Source organism: Nomascus leucogenys, chromosome 5 (genome assembly GCF_006542625.1).
Source record: "Nomascus leucogenys isolate Asia chromosome 5, Asia_NLE_v1, whole genome shotgun sequence".
Classification (NCBI taxonomy): domain Eukaryota; kingdom Metazoa; phylum Chordata; class Mammalia; order Primates; family Hylobatidae; genus Nomascus; species Nomascus leucogenys.
Genome location: NC_044385.1, coordinates 38606553 through 38623717, shown reverse-complemented (window position 1 = coordinate 38623717; position 17165 = coordinate 38606553). Strand labels below are relative to the sequence as shown.

The 17165-nt window shown below is 43.8% G+C and overlaps 1 long non-coding RNA gene across 1 annotated transcript; it reads left to right on the top strand.

Annotated features, from left to right (window-relative positions):
- The first annotated feature begins 1403 nt into the window (after nt 1-1403).
- Nucleotides 1404-16315, top strand: LOC100586939. The gene is made up of 3 exons (XR_178277.2): nt 1404-1556; nt 14906-15005; nt 15490-16315. It is a non-coding gene; the product is annotated as an uncharacterized LOC100586939 (long non-coding RNA).
- Nucleotides 16316-17165: the final 850 nt, after the last annotated feature.

The following is a 17165-nucleotide window of genomic DNA, read 5'->3' as shown; positions in this document are numbered from 1 at the left end:
CTTTACCTCTCTGACTCATCTCCCACTCAGCTTCTTCCCCATCCCTGCCCCTACTCCGGTTACAATGGCCTCTTTGGTGAGCCTCAAACACACCAGGCATGCTCCTGACTCAGGACCTTTGCGCTGGCTGTTCCCCCGTTGGAAACACTCGTCCCCTAGCTATCCTACGGCTATCTTAACTCACGTCATCAATAAGGCCTACCTGACCATCTTATTTAGAACTGCAACTCCAATTGCACTCCTTTACCCTACTCTTGTTTTTCTCTTTATAACTGTTATTACCTTCTAACATATTCAATGATTTACTCTTTTATTGTGTTTACTGTTAATCTCCCTATTAGGAAGTATGTTCTCCAAAGACAGGGATCTCGGTTTTATTTCCTTCATTATCCCCCATACCAAGACAGTGCCTGGCATAGAGCACCTGCTCAATTAACTTTGCTTTTGAATGAATGAAAATGTCAATGGTGATGCTCAGGGCAGGTTTGGTCAATAGACAGGCATCCTCTGTGCACCCTCTCCTCTCCTGAAGAAAAGGACTCTTTTTTCCTCTCCTGCAGTTGGATTTAACTAACCTTGCTTCCTGTTCAGCTTTTACTCCTCAGGGTTCTGTCCTGTTCTGGATCCCACACATAGGCCCCCAAGAGAGTAAAAGAAGCAGTGAATGCAGAGGAAAACGCCCTGGATTGGAAGCTGGGATTCCTTAGGTGCCCTCCTGGCTTAGCAGCAACCCACCTGTTTCCCCAGCTGTCAAGGGTTCCAGGCTCACTGGGAGGCTGAACAAGGTGCTGACCGAGTTCAGAAGAAAAATGGGGGGAAAATCGTTACCTAAAGGGCAGTGGCTCTCCAGGGATGGTCCTTTGACCAGAGGAATCAGCATCACCACCCTAAACCCACAGAATCAGAAACCATGGAGGGAGTCAGCAACGTGTTTGAATACAGTCTCTGGGTGATGCTGATGCACTCAAGTTTGAGAACTGCTGCTCTGGGGGAAAGAAGGGACTTTGTTGGAGACTTGCAGGCAGGGACGGACTTCATAGGTCAGGCGAGAGGACAGGTCCCCGGGAGGGCGGACTAGCACTGGGTTGGTTCCCTGCATCAAAGGCCGCGCAGGGTGGTCCCAACCCCAGTCTGACCTGGGAAGTTGGAAAGGCCAGGGCTCCTACGTGCTCCCATCTCCACCCCAGGAAAGTCCCGGCGGCGAGGCCGTGACCCTCCGCCGGCACGCCTGCCTCCCTGCAGCCTCAGCCCCGCCCGGGAAAAACCGCTGCGACCCGGGGCAGGTCCGTTCCCGCTGCTCGCAGCCGGCGGTCCCTGGCCTGGCGCCCTCGCGCCGCGCTGGTGGGGAGCGCGGCCCCTCCGCCCCGTGGCAAGGTCCCTTCCCAGCTGCCCTGCGCCTCCGCTGGCCCGCGTGAAACCCTCTCTGCTGCCTCGACTGACTGTCGTTTCCGTGTCTTGATTGTGGCCTCTGCCTCTCCCCTTTCCGATTTCGTTCGACTTCTTTCCACAGTTACTAAGCGCCCACTGTGTGCCCTGGAAGGGACTAGATTCAGCAGGTAACGGGAAACAAAGGCACCTGCCGCTCTGAAGTTTCTTCGCATCTCCCTCCATCCTCTGCTCCATCCCCACTCCCAGCATTTGTCCCTTCCCTCCTCTTCTTCTTTTTTTAAAAAATTTAATCTAAAGGAAGCTTTCTTCTGGAAGACCTCACAGTAAAATTAAAAAGCCTACTTTTATCTGACTTCTAGAGAGTTGCAATTAAAATGTACATCTTACCTTGACTCATGCCAACAAGTTAAGCTGTTATCAACTATTAACACCTCAACCAGAATTAGTTCATTAACCTAAAGCAGACAGCTTTATCCTATGGAGGTCACCTACTTGAGATAAACTATTATTCACATACGTTCACTTTTGTGCCACTCACTCATTCAAAGAAAAATATTCAGTCATTCAACTATTTATTGAGCACCTAGTATGTGCCGGCATTGTTCTTGACTAGCACTGGTCAATGGAAATAATATTAACTACCTACGACATTTTAAATTTTCTAGCAGCCACATTAAAGAAAGTAAAAAGACATGGGTAAAGGTAATTTTAATAATTTAACCCAATATGCCCTAAATATTATTTCAATATGTGATCAATATAAAAATTATCAATAAAATATTTTACGTTTACTTTTTTTTAATGCTGTGTCTTTGAAACTGTGTGTGTATGTTACACTTCCAGCACATCTCAGTTCCTGCTAGGAACATTTTAAATGCTTAATAGCCACATTGGCTAGTGGCCACTGTGCTAATCAGTGCAATTCTAGACACTTGGAGAACAGCTATGGAAAGACAAAGGAAGAAAGTCAATAAACTCATGAACAAATAAAATAATCATAAGTAGTGTTCAATGCTAGGAAGAAATTAAAACAAAGTAATGACATAGAATGATGGACATTACCTCATTTAACCTTTTCGATTCCCCCCTCAAGTTGAATAATAGTATATAACAATGTTATATAACAATTTTATAGCTATGAGAACTGAGGCTGAGACACAAAGCAACTTGTCCAAGTGCTTACAACTGGTAAATTCTATGTCCAGGATTCAGATCCCAGCTTGACTGCTGGTTCCCATTACCCTACAAGGCCAGGTCATAAAGAAGACAGAGGGGAGGGAGGAGGAGTTGAATGGCTTTTGGGGTTTAAACTTTTGAGCACTGAACTAGGAATTTGGTGCTGCTGTGTGTTGTTGATTAGGTCTCATGACCTCTCTGGGCCTTCCTCACAGGTAACATGGAAGGCTTGGCCTTCTTCACTGGCCCATTCACAAAGGGAATAAAGAGTTTGAATAAAATAGTTAAACTTTTCATCCTCAAATGTACCTGCTTTTACACAAGTTTTGTGAAAAGCTCAAAGTATTTGTTTCCTTAGTTCAGGTGGACTAGACTAGGGTCTAAAGACAGTGGAGACAACATTGCATAGTGCTAGAAGCAGGGGGTTTTGAGTGGTGCTGGTCATCCTAGCTACAGGACCTTAACTGTTTTGAGTTTCAATTTTCTTTATTTTAAAACAGGTATCTACCTCATGGTATATTTGTAGAAGGGAAATGAAATGTAGCATGTAAGCATTTAACATAGCAACTAGCACATAGTAATCACACAATAAATATTGGCCGTTATATTAATAGCCCCCATGGGTATTATACATTTGGCATTAGAAAGACTTGAATTTGAGTCTTAAATCTATCACCTACAGGCTGTGTGACTTAAACAAATCAATTAATATATCTAGTTCATCTGAAAAATGGGCACAAGAACATTATTTGTACAATCTGCCACAGTGTCTCCATAAATGTCAACTAAGATTCTGTATGTAAATGTGCTTTGCAAGCTGTGAAGTGCTGCGCTCATGTTGATTAATCTTGGTGGTTACTTTTCTGTCAAGGCTTCATACCCAGTCCTTTGCAGATCTGAGCTGCCTCATCATTGCCTTTGTAGCAGAAAACTGAGAACTCAATCTTATTTTTCTTTGTGTTAGCAGCGCTCATCAAAATGTTTTGTGTGCCAGTGTGTCCAGATTATTGAAGTTAGGAGTCAGAGGATCTAGTTTGGCCTCTGCTACACACTGGAGGTATAATCTTAGACCAGTCATTTAACTTCTCCAAGCTGTTTTCTTAGTCCCAAAATAGGAATAGTCTTAATATTTGACTTTCCTACTTGTTGGGGTTATTCAGGATGATAAAAGAGATGAAAAGCCTGTTGAACACCATATATTTCTATAAAGACTGAGGGGAACATTCCTAAGCATTATTCCTAGTAGGCAGCATGTCTTTCCTCCTGGCAGCTCTTAGCCTTGCAAAGCAGCCTGGTAGAACTACTAATGGTTTCCTGCCTAGGTCCCTGCTGTTTCATGCCTCGGTGCTTGTGCACTTTGCACAGGCTGGTTCCTCTGCTTGGAATGCCCTTCTCCTCATTTCCTCATCTTTAAACCTCACTCCTTATTTACGGGACGCCTAAGAAACTCATTTTCCAAAATCCAGCTTCAAAGAGTCTTCTCTCTAAAACCCATTTAGACTCATCCAACCAAACTCAATTACCACCTCTGCTCTGTGTCCCACAGTAACCAGTAAAGACTGCCATCATATTTCTCATCACCCCGCAGTACAACTATTGTTTAATTATTCATTTAATGGCAGCAGTATAGCACAGCAAAGAAGCACATAACCCCTGGAAACTGGGTTCAAATCCTGGCTCTGATACTTAAATAGTTGTGTTGGGGAAGTGACTTACTATCTCTGTGCCTCAGTGTCCTTACCTGTTAAGCAATGATGATAATGATACCTCCTTCATACAATTGTTGCTGGGAAGAGACACATTAAACCCTTAGAATAGTGTCTGGTGCATAGCAGATGCTCTGTAAATCTCAACTTTTATGAATGTTTCTGTCTTATTTGACACCAAGGACTTATCCTCAGTGCCTAAAACAACCCCTGACACACAGGAAGAACTCAACTAATGATTGTTGAACTTATGACTCAGAGAATCCCACATGCCTTGAATTCCTGTGTCTCTATTCAGTCCTCTCCCTTACCCCCTGGATCCTGTCCACTCTCCACTTTTCCTTAGAAACAGGTCTTGCAGCTTCTGCTTTCCATTCAGCATCAGCACTGCTTTCTTGGCCAGGAGTTCCCCCATCTCCTGCCCCGTTTCCTATTTGGCTTTCTGACTCAGATTCTTCCTGTTCCACCCAGCTAAGAGCCCTGCTTCAGACCTAACCTGCTAACACATTGTTTTCTCCACTCATTCTCTGCTTTGAACCCTCCAGATCCCATACTTTCCACTGATTATATCAGACGTCTTCTGCCAGGAGTTTTAAGATCCCCCATGACCACTAATTTATCTTCTCACTGCTTGCCTGGGCCTTTCTCTGAGCTCAGCAACCCCTTCACCATCTTATCCACCTACCTTATCCATCCACCCATCCATTCCGCCACCCAAATTACCCACCTATCTACTACCATCCCTTCAACTACCTACTCACCCATCCACCTCCCCACCCACCTTTCCATTCGTACATCCATTTGTCCACCCAGGCATTAAATTAACATTCACCGTGTATTTATCACTCTCCAGTCACCATATGGAACACAGACTTGGACAAGAAGAAAAGCTGGTCTCCAACTCCTTGTAATTTTTAATCTACAAACGGAAACCAGATAACTGAAGAACTATACTTTGTGGCAGAAGATATTTTGTGTCATATGGGTGCTATCACAGGCTTCTAAATTAAGCTTGAGGGAATCTGAACTTCTAAAAATCATAAGCAAAATTGTGTGGGTGAGAGGGCGTGTGTGATGCCTCTTTATATATATATGGGCGTTTCTCAAAGGAGAGGCTCCACGGCTCTGTGATATTGTCAAAGGGGTTTTCCAGGAAATACCAGGGGCTAGGTGAGGAAAAACCCAGGGAAGAAATAGCTTTAGTTTAGGGTTTTAAAGGGAGGAAAATGGAAACTAACATTTATTTCAGACCCACTATGTGCCAGGTACCACTTCTAGTGTGGCAACCTTAGATATGTCCTTGTTTGGAATATGGGAATGGGTGAGAAACAAGCTGGAGGATGCTAGCCTTTATTGAGTGCTGGGCCAGGCAGCATCATTTTATTTAATGCTTATAGTAACGTTTCAAAATAGGTACAGTCGTGCGCCACATACTGTTTTGGTTAATGGCTGACTGCATATGTGATGGTGGCCTCATACGATTATAATACCATATTTTTATGATTATAAGATTATAATACCTTTTCTGTTAATTTATAGATTCATGAATATTATTGTATTATAATTCCCTATAATATTCAGTAATGTAACATGCTGTATAGATTGTAGCCTAGGTATGTAGTAGGTTACACCATCTAGGTTTGTGTAAGTACACACTATGATGCTTCCACAACGACAAAGTCACCTAAGGACATTTCTCAGAATGAATCCTCATTGTTAACTGTCACATGACTGTATATTATCTGTATCTTACAGAGGAAGACACTCAAAGAGGTAAAGTAAGGCCCACACCCCCACAGCCTCGAGGCATAGAATAAAAAAGATTAGAACTGAGGTCACTTGGGCTCTAGGGCCCATGATCTCTGCGTCCCTCCCAGGGCTTCCTGTGGATCAAGCATGTCACTGTGTAAGTGCTTTACACTGTAAAACACCACTCAGTGTAAGAGAAGATGCTGTTGTCTGTGCTTTGAGAACACTAAAAGGGTTTTACAAGCCTAAGGAATTGCTGTCATTAAATTTTCAACAACCTCCAAAAAGAATGACCTTTTCCTGGAGATTCAGCCCGTGTAAAAGGTCAGCGAATCTTGGTTCTCACCCAGAGAGTGTTATCACAGCAGTTTCCAGGAACAAGGCTGGGTACAGGGCAGTCACTCAACAAGCACTTGTGGCTGGGCCTGTTGGCAGAAAGGAGCCCTCAGCCTCATGCCAGCCTCTGTGCCCCCCCAACCCTGCTGGGAGTTCTGCCTGGGGAGGGCAGGAGAGTGCTCCATCATAGCCAGCAGAGGAAGTGTCACCTCAAAGCCACCCCTTTGCCTGGAGCCGTGGGCCTGGCCAGCAGAATACACACTTCCATGTCCGGAAATTTCTGGAACTTTGAGGAAGCTTGTGTCCAATTCAGCTGCCCACTCAGAGTATTCCCCCTGCTGCCTAATATTTGCCCACTCCCTGCGTGCATGAAGGAATTCAAAATCCCTAGACTTCTTGAAGGGGAAAATTGAACTAAGTCACCTCTAAGTGTCCTTCTAGTCACAGAAAACTGGGATGAATTCAGAGAGAAAATATTTTTTTCAACTGAAATTATTTTCTCCTTGAAAGCAAGGACCATATAATTTGTTGATTTGGCTTCGTCACACCCTTTATCCTCATGCTCCTGTCCATCTCCACGGCCACCACCCTCCTCCAGAACACCACTGTTATTGCCCCAAATCACTGCTTCAGCCTCCTAACAGCTCTCCCTGCATGTGTCTTGTTATGTCCCAGCTGTTCTCAGAAGCCAGACTGGTATTTCTAAATGGATCTCCTATCTCGGGCCTGCTTATAAGTCTTCCATTGCTGTCCTTGATGGATTTCAAGACCTGAAGATTTTGCCGACTGTTTGGGTCTCCTTTCACCTCTTCACACATTGTGCCCTTGTACCCTGTGCTCTGGCCACCTCATCCTCACCCACCCACCTTCCCTGGCTCTTTCCATGTGCTGTTGTCCCTGTTGCCTGCATCTCCAAACCCCTGCCCGCCGTTAACTCTTTTTCAGCCTGCGGGGCTCAGTCACTAACACACAGATGATTCCCTTGAGCCGTCTCCACTGTTTTGTTTTGTTTTGTTTTGTTTTGTTTTGTTTTGTTTTGTTTTGTTTTGTTTTTGAGTGGGAGTCTCCCTCTGTTGCCCAGGCTAAATTGCAGTGGCATGATCTCGGCTCACTGCAACTTCCGCCTCCCAGGTTCAAGCAATTCTTCCTCAGCTTCCCAAGTAGCTGGGATTAAGGCACGCACCACCACACCCAGCTAATTTTTGTATTTTTAGTAAAGACGGGGTTTCACCATGTTGGCCAGGCTGGTCTTGAACTCATGACTTCAAGTGATCTGCCCGCCTTGGCTTCCAGAGTGCTGGGATTACAGATTACAGGTGTGAGCCACCATGCTGGGCAAACCCATAACAGAGGAAGAGGTGCCTTCCTCTGTTGCTACTGCACCCACAGTCCTCTTCACCCCATATTGTAATTTTCTGGTAAGTTTTCTGTCTCTGCCACCGGCTCTAAGCTCTGGGCAGGCTGCTTCTCTGTTTGCTGGTTTGTCATATTCTCAGGGTCTTGCCCACAAGGCCTAAGACCCTCACCTTTAAGAGGTACTCTATGAACACGTTTGCACTCCACAGAGCAGGGATCTACTCAGAGCTCTGGTGAGGTTAGATTTCTTTGCCCCAGAGCTTGAAAGGCCTCACTGCAGAAGGCCCCAAATGTGGAAACCATTAGTGCGTCCTCCCTCTGCTCTTAAGTGAATTTGCTGGGAAGGCAGGGGGCCATGGGAGGCACCTGAATCATATTATAGAGCTTGGAACTAAAGCCAGGCATAACTGAGTGGCCTTCCCTACCCCCAGCCCCTGTTTTTAGCCAGATGACCAGCACCCTGCCCCCTCAGGCACCCTGCCCACCTCTCTGCCAACATGTTCTGCCTGTGACAGCACCAACACCACTGCATAGGCAGGGGCAGTGACATTCAGAGTGGGTGAGGCAGAGAGTCACTTCAACCCTGACATTCTATCTGTCCCTTGTGACTCAGGTTGCCACTTATCCCTGGGGCTTTAGGACACAAGCAGGGATCACCCTTTCAGTAGATATCAGTGATATGGGGAAAAAGCCAGACAGTGGGCTGGGCTGCTGAGTCAGTGAGAGTGAGTTTCCCTGCCTTCCACTCTACCTGAGGTTGCCTGTCTATCTCAAGGGGCGTCTCTTCCCCTCTCTGAGGCCAGTGTGATTCCTGGAATGGATTTAATTCACAGCATGCAGTGGGGATATCCCTTCTCTACCTTTTTCTTTTCTCTCTCTCTCTCTTTTTTTTTTTTTTTTTTTTTGAGGCAGAGTCTCGCTCTGTCGCCCAGGCTGGAGTGCAGTGGCATGATCTCGGCTCACTGCAACCTCTGCCTCCCTGGTTCAAGTGATTCTCCTGCCTCAGCCTCCCGAGTAGCTGGGACTACAGGTGCACACCACCATGCCTGGCTAGTTTTTGTATTTTTAGTAGAGATGGGGTTTCACCATGTTGGCCAGGCTGATCTGGAACTCCAGACCTCAAGTGATCCACCTGCTTTGGCCTCCCAAAGTGCTGGGATTACAGGTGTGAGCCACCACGCCCAGCCCCTTGTCTACATTTTTAAAGGAAAATGATCTAACATGGTTGCGAAGAAAGCAGCCTTTGGAGTCAGACACGCTAAGCTGAATCTCAGTTCTGCAGTTTACTAGCTATGGCACCCAAAGCAAATTGCTTAACCTCCCTGACCCTCAATCCCTCCTCTATAATGGGGGTATAATGCTACCTAATTCGTAGGATTATTGTGATAGTAAATGCAGTAAAGTATGTTAAAGGCTTAGCTGAGTGCCTGGCAAATGGTGAACAGTTCCTAAATGGTACCTGTTATTATTTATACAAGCTGATGTCTTCGTAAATGCTTGATCTCTGGGGAACACCATGTCTCTACATAGACCCCAGGCTCTGGCCTCCAGCTCTGCACATCCACAGTCATATGTTTGTGGCTTTGGAAAATTTAGTTGAAATGTGGTGAGACAGGAAGAAAAGAAAAGGAAGTAAAAGGGTAGTGACTTTTTTCCTTAACTGTCTCAGATGCACAAACTGCTTCCTCAACTCAAATAACTCCTGGCTGTGTTTGTCTGAGCAGAAGCCAGATGCACAAGAGAACACGGGGGCTGTATAGATAGTCCGGAGAGCAGGGTTTTACTATGTCAGGCTTTCTGTCTCAGACTAGAGAAAGCAGAGTCTGGTAACTGAGACTTTGAAATACATGCACTCCTTTACTGTCCACTGAATTGAGACAGGTTCTGTGCTTTGGCTCTTGGTTCAATCTCTTTTCTCCTCTTCATCCAATGCTTCTACTCCTCCAAATAGAGGAAAAACATCAGTGTACTCTTTGGATCAACATGGAGAAGACCTAATTTACTCAGTGTCATTTGGCAAGATGTTTAACCTCCCTTGTAACCTAGCTATCTTTAGCTTCCTTGATGCTATTTTGAAATGTCAAATACTGCTTCCAGAATGGTTCTGATCTGGGATGTGACAGGATGCGTGGGGGTTGGGGGAGCCAACGAGGGGGTGGGGGGAGCTAAGGAGGGGGGTGGGGATGGTGAAGGAGCCTGCTGGTAGAGGGTGAGATAATGTACCAACTTTGCAACCACCAGGATTCTCTCCCTTCTATGGCCTCTGCCACCTCCTCCAGGGGACTGACCCATTTAAGGGAGACATAGGGCATTGAGTCTCACCTGGGTCTGACCTAGAGGGATGTCTGCTTATCTGACTCTGGAGCCAGAACTGGACATCACATTAGCCAAAAGAGAAAACTGACTCTTATGTGCCTGATCCACTCTAAAAATATTTATTCATTCACACACTTGCTCATTTATTCATTCATTAGGTATTTATGAGTACCAGCTATGTGCCAGGCACTGTACTAGGCACTGGGGATACAATAGCTTGCAAAGGTTAATATTCATTGGAATCATCTGGGGAGTTTGTTCAAATGCAGCTTCTCAAGCCCTGTTCCCAAGAGTTGATCCAGGAGGTTTGATGTGGGCCCAGGAGTCCGCATTTTGAGCAAGCACTCAGGCATTCTGATGTAGATAGTCCAGGGTGTACGAGAAACCTTAGCCTGCAGTAACAACTATTTCCTAAGTAAGCATTATCCTAATGCCGAAAGTTTGGGATATAAAAATACCACCACACACCTTGAAGAGTTCATGGTTCACAGTCTCCAGAAAGTGACAAAGAATGCCATTTTAGGGTACAAAGTACTTTGAAAGCAGACATACAAAGTGCTGATAGGGCTGCAGGGAAGAGATATCTTGCTCTGGGAGAGCTAGGGATGCTTTTTTTTTAAAGAAGGGATATTTGAGTTAGGTCTTGAAACATAAGAAGTGTTTTTCAGATAGAAAAAGAGTAGGTGCAGATTGTACTTTTGGAAGATGGACTCACCAAGATATATCTCCCATCCCACATGCTCTTACAATGGGACTGGCATGCTTCCCACAGAGAAGTGGGGGTCTGCGTTCCCTTCTCCTGAATCTGGGTGGGGGCGTGTGACTCCTTCCACCCAGACAGTGTAGCAGAAATGATGCATGAGACTTCTGAGGCTGGGTCACCAAAAGGCCATAAGGCTTCTGCTTGGCTCTTTCTCTCTCAGGATATACCCCTTTGGAACCCTGAGCCAACACGTGAAGAGTCCAGCAACCATGTAGCTGCCACATGGAGAAATCACAGCAATAGATGGAGATGGTGGATAATTCCAGCCCCCAGCCTTTGAGCCACCCCAGCTGACACTGAGTGTCAGCTGTTCCCTCTCAGACGCCTGAATCACGTATTTTTGAACAAAATACATGGCTTTATTTTTTTTGTTTGTTTTAAACCACTAAATTTCAGGGTGCCTTGTTACACAGCACTAGATACTTAGAACAGGCTGGAAGAGCAGTTTAGGAAGAGGAAATGACAGCAGGTGCAAAGGTATTGAGGGTGAAAGGGGCGTAGAAACTATTTTTGAAATTTGGAAGAACCAATATCCTCACACGGAATTTAGAAGTCTTGCTTCACTGCAGACTGACACATGCAATCAAGCTGCCTGTGTGTTTGCCCAAGAGGTGCAGGCTAAGCTTTTTCCCTAGGCCATGTGACCCACCAATTTGGTGCTGCCTCAAATTGGCATACATGATTTTAACTGTCATGCCTTTGCTGAGATGTAATTTTTAGAGTGTGGGCAGCACCTTCTCAATCCCTAGGAAAATATTCATTAAATGTTGAAACAAGTGATTCAGGCATCATCTGGTCTTCCTGCCTAAGGTCTTATGGTGCCAAGCACCGTGCCTGGCACCCAAAGGGTCATACAATGGTGACTGAGCCTGCCTGTGAATATTGGTATCAGCCCTAGAGCCTATGTCTCTGATTTGTGGGCTCAGAGTCTTGGGAATGGGAGGAGTCTTTACAGGTCACCTTCCCAATCATTCTGCCAATATCAAGGGTTCAGTTCTGCTCACACACCTCTTCTAGCAACCTATCCTCACTTATTATGAAGTTCTTTCTTCAACTGGTTCTATATCTTTTCCTCAAAATTCCCACCCATTAAGCCTTGTTCTGTCTTTGAGGAATAGGAATTGGCTCCCTTTTCCTTATGACTACTGTGGGGGCTTTGGGAAATAGAAGAAAAGCATCAGTGTTTTGGGACATAGAGGAAAAACATTAACTTGGCTAGGCCGAGCCACCCACCCCAGAATTCCCTCTCTGGTCTGTTTCTGGTTAGGGTGGGCCGTAAGAGATAGTCTTCCATGAGAGTTGCAGGTTGGATGGGAGGCAGAGGCCACATTATAGCATATGCACACCATCCCCCAGGGATTCAATCACACACTAATCTAGGTGCTGCAGTGAAGGGGATTTGCAGATGTAATTAAAGTTCCTATTCAGTTGATTTTGAATGTGTCAAGTGCAGCTGCACTTGCAATTGTTCTCTCTTCCCTGTGGGTCTTCCCTTCCTGATTGTCTTCTCTGTGGCTTAGCCAGCTTCCCAAATTGCTTAGGATAATTAATAATACTTGAAACAATAATAATGATAAGTTATTTAATTTTATTTAATTATCTATGCATTTATCTATCATTCATCCTTTCATTCACCTATCAGTCAATCAATCAGTCAATCAACCAACCATCTCTCCTGCGATTCTGCTTTGCTGGTTAAGCCCTGACTGATACAACCATCTTTCAGAAGACCTCAATGCCCCAGTCTTCCATCACTAGTTGTGTAGCCCAACTTCCACCAATGTGCCTTATACAATGTGGTTTTGAGTCCCATTATCATTCTGGCCTCTTTCCAAACATGCTGCATTTTTATGCTTGTCCCTCTTACAGTTTATCCATTCAGGAAGCATTTATTGCATTACTGCTGAATGCTGAGGATCATCTGGGGGATACAACAAGAAACAAGACTCACCAGTTCCTGTATTCATGGAGCTTGGGTCCCTAATTCTGAGACCTTATTTTCTGTAGGGTATACTAGTCTTACTAGCACTGGAGGAGGAAGTTTGTTTGACCATCAGTACCATAAGTACCACTCAGTGTTAAGGATAATGTCAGCATCATTATTTGATGACAAGGCTGGACAATAGTTTTATTAACTTCCAGGCATTTAAAAACTAGTCATTCGATATAACCTTCCTAGCAATCATATGATGTAGACATGATCCTTCCCATCTCTCAAATGACCAGAAGACTACATGGCTTTGTAAGTGTGGAGTCAAGCAGTGACCCCAAGTGTATAAGACCCCAGATACCATGCTTGTGGTTGAATGACAAAATGTGGCCTTTTCTTCCAAGGGGCTCCTTGAAGACAGCCAGCTGTCATCCATCTGGGACCCAAGTTTTTTTTTTCCAGGTTCTCTTGTTCCTGTGGCTTTAATTCCGTGACAATCTTACTTTAGTCTCTAGTCCACCCTACAGGGAAGACCCTTTTGCTCTTCAAAGGCTCAGCAAGGCAACTTGCTCAGACAGGAATAAATTAGATATAAATTTTCCCTAGGCCATGTGATACTGAGAACATTCTTTTTTGTAGTTAACAATTTGGGCCTTTGACATATGATGAAATATGAAACATGGGCCACAGTTCTGCTAGGCCTATGGAATTTTAAGAAGAGCCATGTAGCAGACGACAGGAACTAGCAATTGTGAGCACCCACCATGAGCCAGGGTCTGTGTCAATGATAATGATAAAAATAATTATTATTATTAATTATGTACTTTTGTGCCAGATACCACGTTAAACTTTTTACATATGTTAACTAATTTAATCTTTTTAACAACTACATGAATTAATTACTCTTATTATCCCCTTATTACTGATGAGAAAAAAGAGAGGCTTAAACACTTCCTTACATGATATAGTTAGTTAAATAGTTGGGATTTACTAACAAAGTTGGAATTTGAACTCATGCTGTCTGGTTCTAGAGCCTGTGGTCTTGTAGAAATCATGGCGGCCCATTAAAATCATTTATCTAATTGAATCCTAAGAGCCCATGTATGTGAAATGCCATCTCAGCCCTGCTAGATCCTTCCACAGCAAATGCTTTATTGTGGTAACATGTCAGTCCCTCCCTTTACTCAATCAGCTTCTGGCGGGTGAGAGTAGGGGTGCGCAGGGACTGTGTCTGTCTAGTTCACTGCTGTGTGTCCAGGGTTTAGCACAGCTCCTGGCACAACAACATAGCAGGACATCAAGACACAGAAAAGAGTACACATATTTTACAAATCAGGAAACCGAAACAAACCATAATGAGGTCAAGAAGGTAATGAGTGACAGAACTGAAGTTGAAGTCCAGATTTCCCTGAGACTGAATTCCATCAAAAGCTGTCTTTTGATCACATTTTCTTTCCTCCTGTATACTGAGCTCACAGAGCAGGCCCTGTTACATAGTAGGTGCTCAATAAAATGTGCTATTAAATGAACAAAGTGCCCTGTTCTTCAATTCTTCCAATATCCCATTCCTCCACTCTTTATCTTAGAATTCTCTTTTCCATGATGCCAACACACAGTCTAAGACATGTTTTCCGTGCTCACCCTTAACCCTGACCCTGTTATCTCTAGCTACTCTTTAATAATCTGACATTTTTATATCATGTTCTGCATGTGTCCCCAGCCATTTTTGGAAATGCTTGCTATCTGAGTTTGCACCATCCTTCAAGATAATGAGGCCCACCTACATTTTCCCCTTCGGAACCTCTCAATATAGTTTTGGTTTGATTTCTTGGAATCCATGTGCTATAGATGGGGGAGATTTTTCCAACCTACTAAGGCATCAGAAAGAGAGAGTTTCTTGGGTTTTTAGGAGTTGGGGAGCTTTTGCCAAGAGAAATATGGTAACTTCTTGAAATAAGTGGAGCCATGTCATACCCAAAGATTACAATGGGAGAACCTCAGGTAAATGATAAAGTCACAGTAGAGAAATTAAAATTCTTGTGGGTCAGAGGTAGTTTGAATTGCTGGAATGAGCACTAACCCAAAGAGGCAATGCCTGCTAATGAAATGAGCTGTAAACCCATGTTCTCCGTCCTTCCTTCCCTCCTCCCTTTCTCCCTTTCTCCCTTCTTTATTTCCTTCCAGGAAAAACATCCAGGCAAGTAGACAGCATTTGCATCAGCCCAGCAATAAAAAGGACCATATTCTACTTGGGAAAAGGTAAAGACGTTTCATAGGGATGGAGGTGAGTTCAAGGGGGACAAGGAATGGAACTTGCCAAGTAAGTGGAGGCTGGCTCTTTAAGATTGTTCTGAAGGCAATGGGGAGCCATTGATAAGATGTTAGTTAGAGAGTGCTTATGTTAATTCTCAATTTATTATTAAAATACTTTGAATATTTTAGGAACATATTTCGAGTTCTACACATACTTCTTGTATTTTGGTGGTCTTGAAGTCACAGGGCAGAGCTAGGAGTTAATTTCAGTTCCAACTCATGGTATGACTTAGCAAGTGATGTCTTATTTTAGGTCCTTAGTTTTCTCATCTCTAAATGAAGAAAAAGAAAAGCAAGGGATTGGCAAGCTTAACATGCTCAATAGTTTTTCTTTGCTGAACTGTTCCCAGAGGGTCAACCAGCCTTCAATAGGTGTGATTAATAAATTACAAAAGATAAATAGAGTGCCTTGAAAGATTTTATATTCCTTATTTAAATTTTACCTGTCTTTACAGCCTGCCAGGAAACTTGTCATTCAACCCTTCGCAATAAAACAGCTCCTCATGAATGAAGCAAAATAAATCAGAAGTCGTGGGCTTTTAAACTCACTAAATGAAAGCCCAGCATGCATGCAGCCTCCCTCCAAATTAATCACCAGATTAAATGCAAGATGTGCACACCAAATCAATAGCTTGTGACAGAGACCTCCTGCCTGTGCTTCAGGAAAATTCCATTTCCTTTCAGATGTTGTCGCTTGAAATGTCAGGAAGTTTCCATTCATCACCCGCCCTTGAAAATGCCACCATCACTATACTTCATGTTTCCTTGCTTTCTTTCTTCAGAGGAATCTAAGCACCTTGCAGAGGGAGCCCACTCATTGTCACAGACTCTCCTGGAGGCTGAAACAGGGGCAGTCTGCAGAGAGGAGAGGTGTAGAGAGGCCCGATTTAGAAATAAGAAAACCAAATCATAAAGAAGACTAATGTCTTGTTGCAACATCTGAAAGAGACAAGATGAATATATTCCCCTAGGTGGGAAGCTTAGGGTAGTGGAAAGAACATGGATTCAGGACTTTGAGAAACATAGATTTAAATTTTGATCCCCAACGCCTCTCTGCACTTCACTGTTATCTATAAAAAGGGGAAATAAAAATACTATACATTCAAGTCTTAACACCAACGCTTAACTAGTTGTGTAACCTTGGACAAGTTATGTGACCTCTCTGTCTGAGCATCGTCATTTGTATATGAGATCATGGAGGTTAAATGTCCAACCTGTTGTCACTGTGCAACACAAAATAATAATGAAACATTTCATCTCTCGATCAAGGCTAAATCCACTTTCTCTGCTCTTCAAAACTTGATCCTGCCATCACCTTCTCCAGTAACCCCTAGATTGAGTGAGATCCCTTTTTGTAGTGCAAAAATAATAATAATAATAATACCTAAGAAAAACAGTGATAATAACACTAAAAACTAACACATTGATCACTTACTACATGACATGCTCTGGGTACTTTATTTGGATGATTCATTTAGTACTCGTAATAACCTTATCAGTCGTGTTATTATGTTCTATGTATTACAAATGAAGAAACTGAGGCACATAGAGTTTCTACTACCTGCTCACTGGTATCTTAGTCAGTTTGGGCTACTATAACAAAATACCATAAATGGGCTGGCTTATAAACAACAAATTTTTTTTTTTCATAGTTCTGAAGGTTGGGAAGTGCAAGATTAAGGTGCCTGCAGATTTGGTGTCTGGTAAACGCTTTCTCATTGATGGGTGTCTTCTCACTGTAAACTCACAAGAATGGAAGAAGTGAGAAATCTTTCCAGATTTCTTTAATAAGGGACTAATCCTATTCACAAGGGCTCTGCCCTCAGGACACAATCACCTCCCAAAGGCCCCACCTCTTAATGCCATCACCGTGGGGGTCAGGATTTCAACATATGGATTTGGGGAGAACATAAACACTCAGATCACAGCAACTGGAAAGCAGGAGATTGGTCCTATCTTCCCAGAGAATCCCAGGCATCACTCCGTCTTGATTATATGACCATGATATTCCCCTTTCAGCTCCACCAGGCTGGAGGCTTTCCTGAAATAGGGACCTAGTGTAATCTAATTTTGTATTCCCAAAGTTTAGCACAGAGTAAGTGCTCCTTGAATTTGAAATGAAACAAAATTG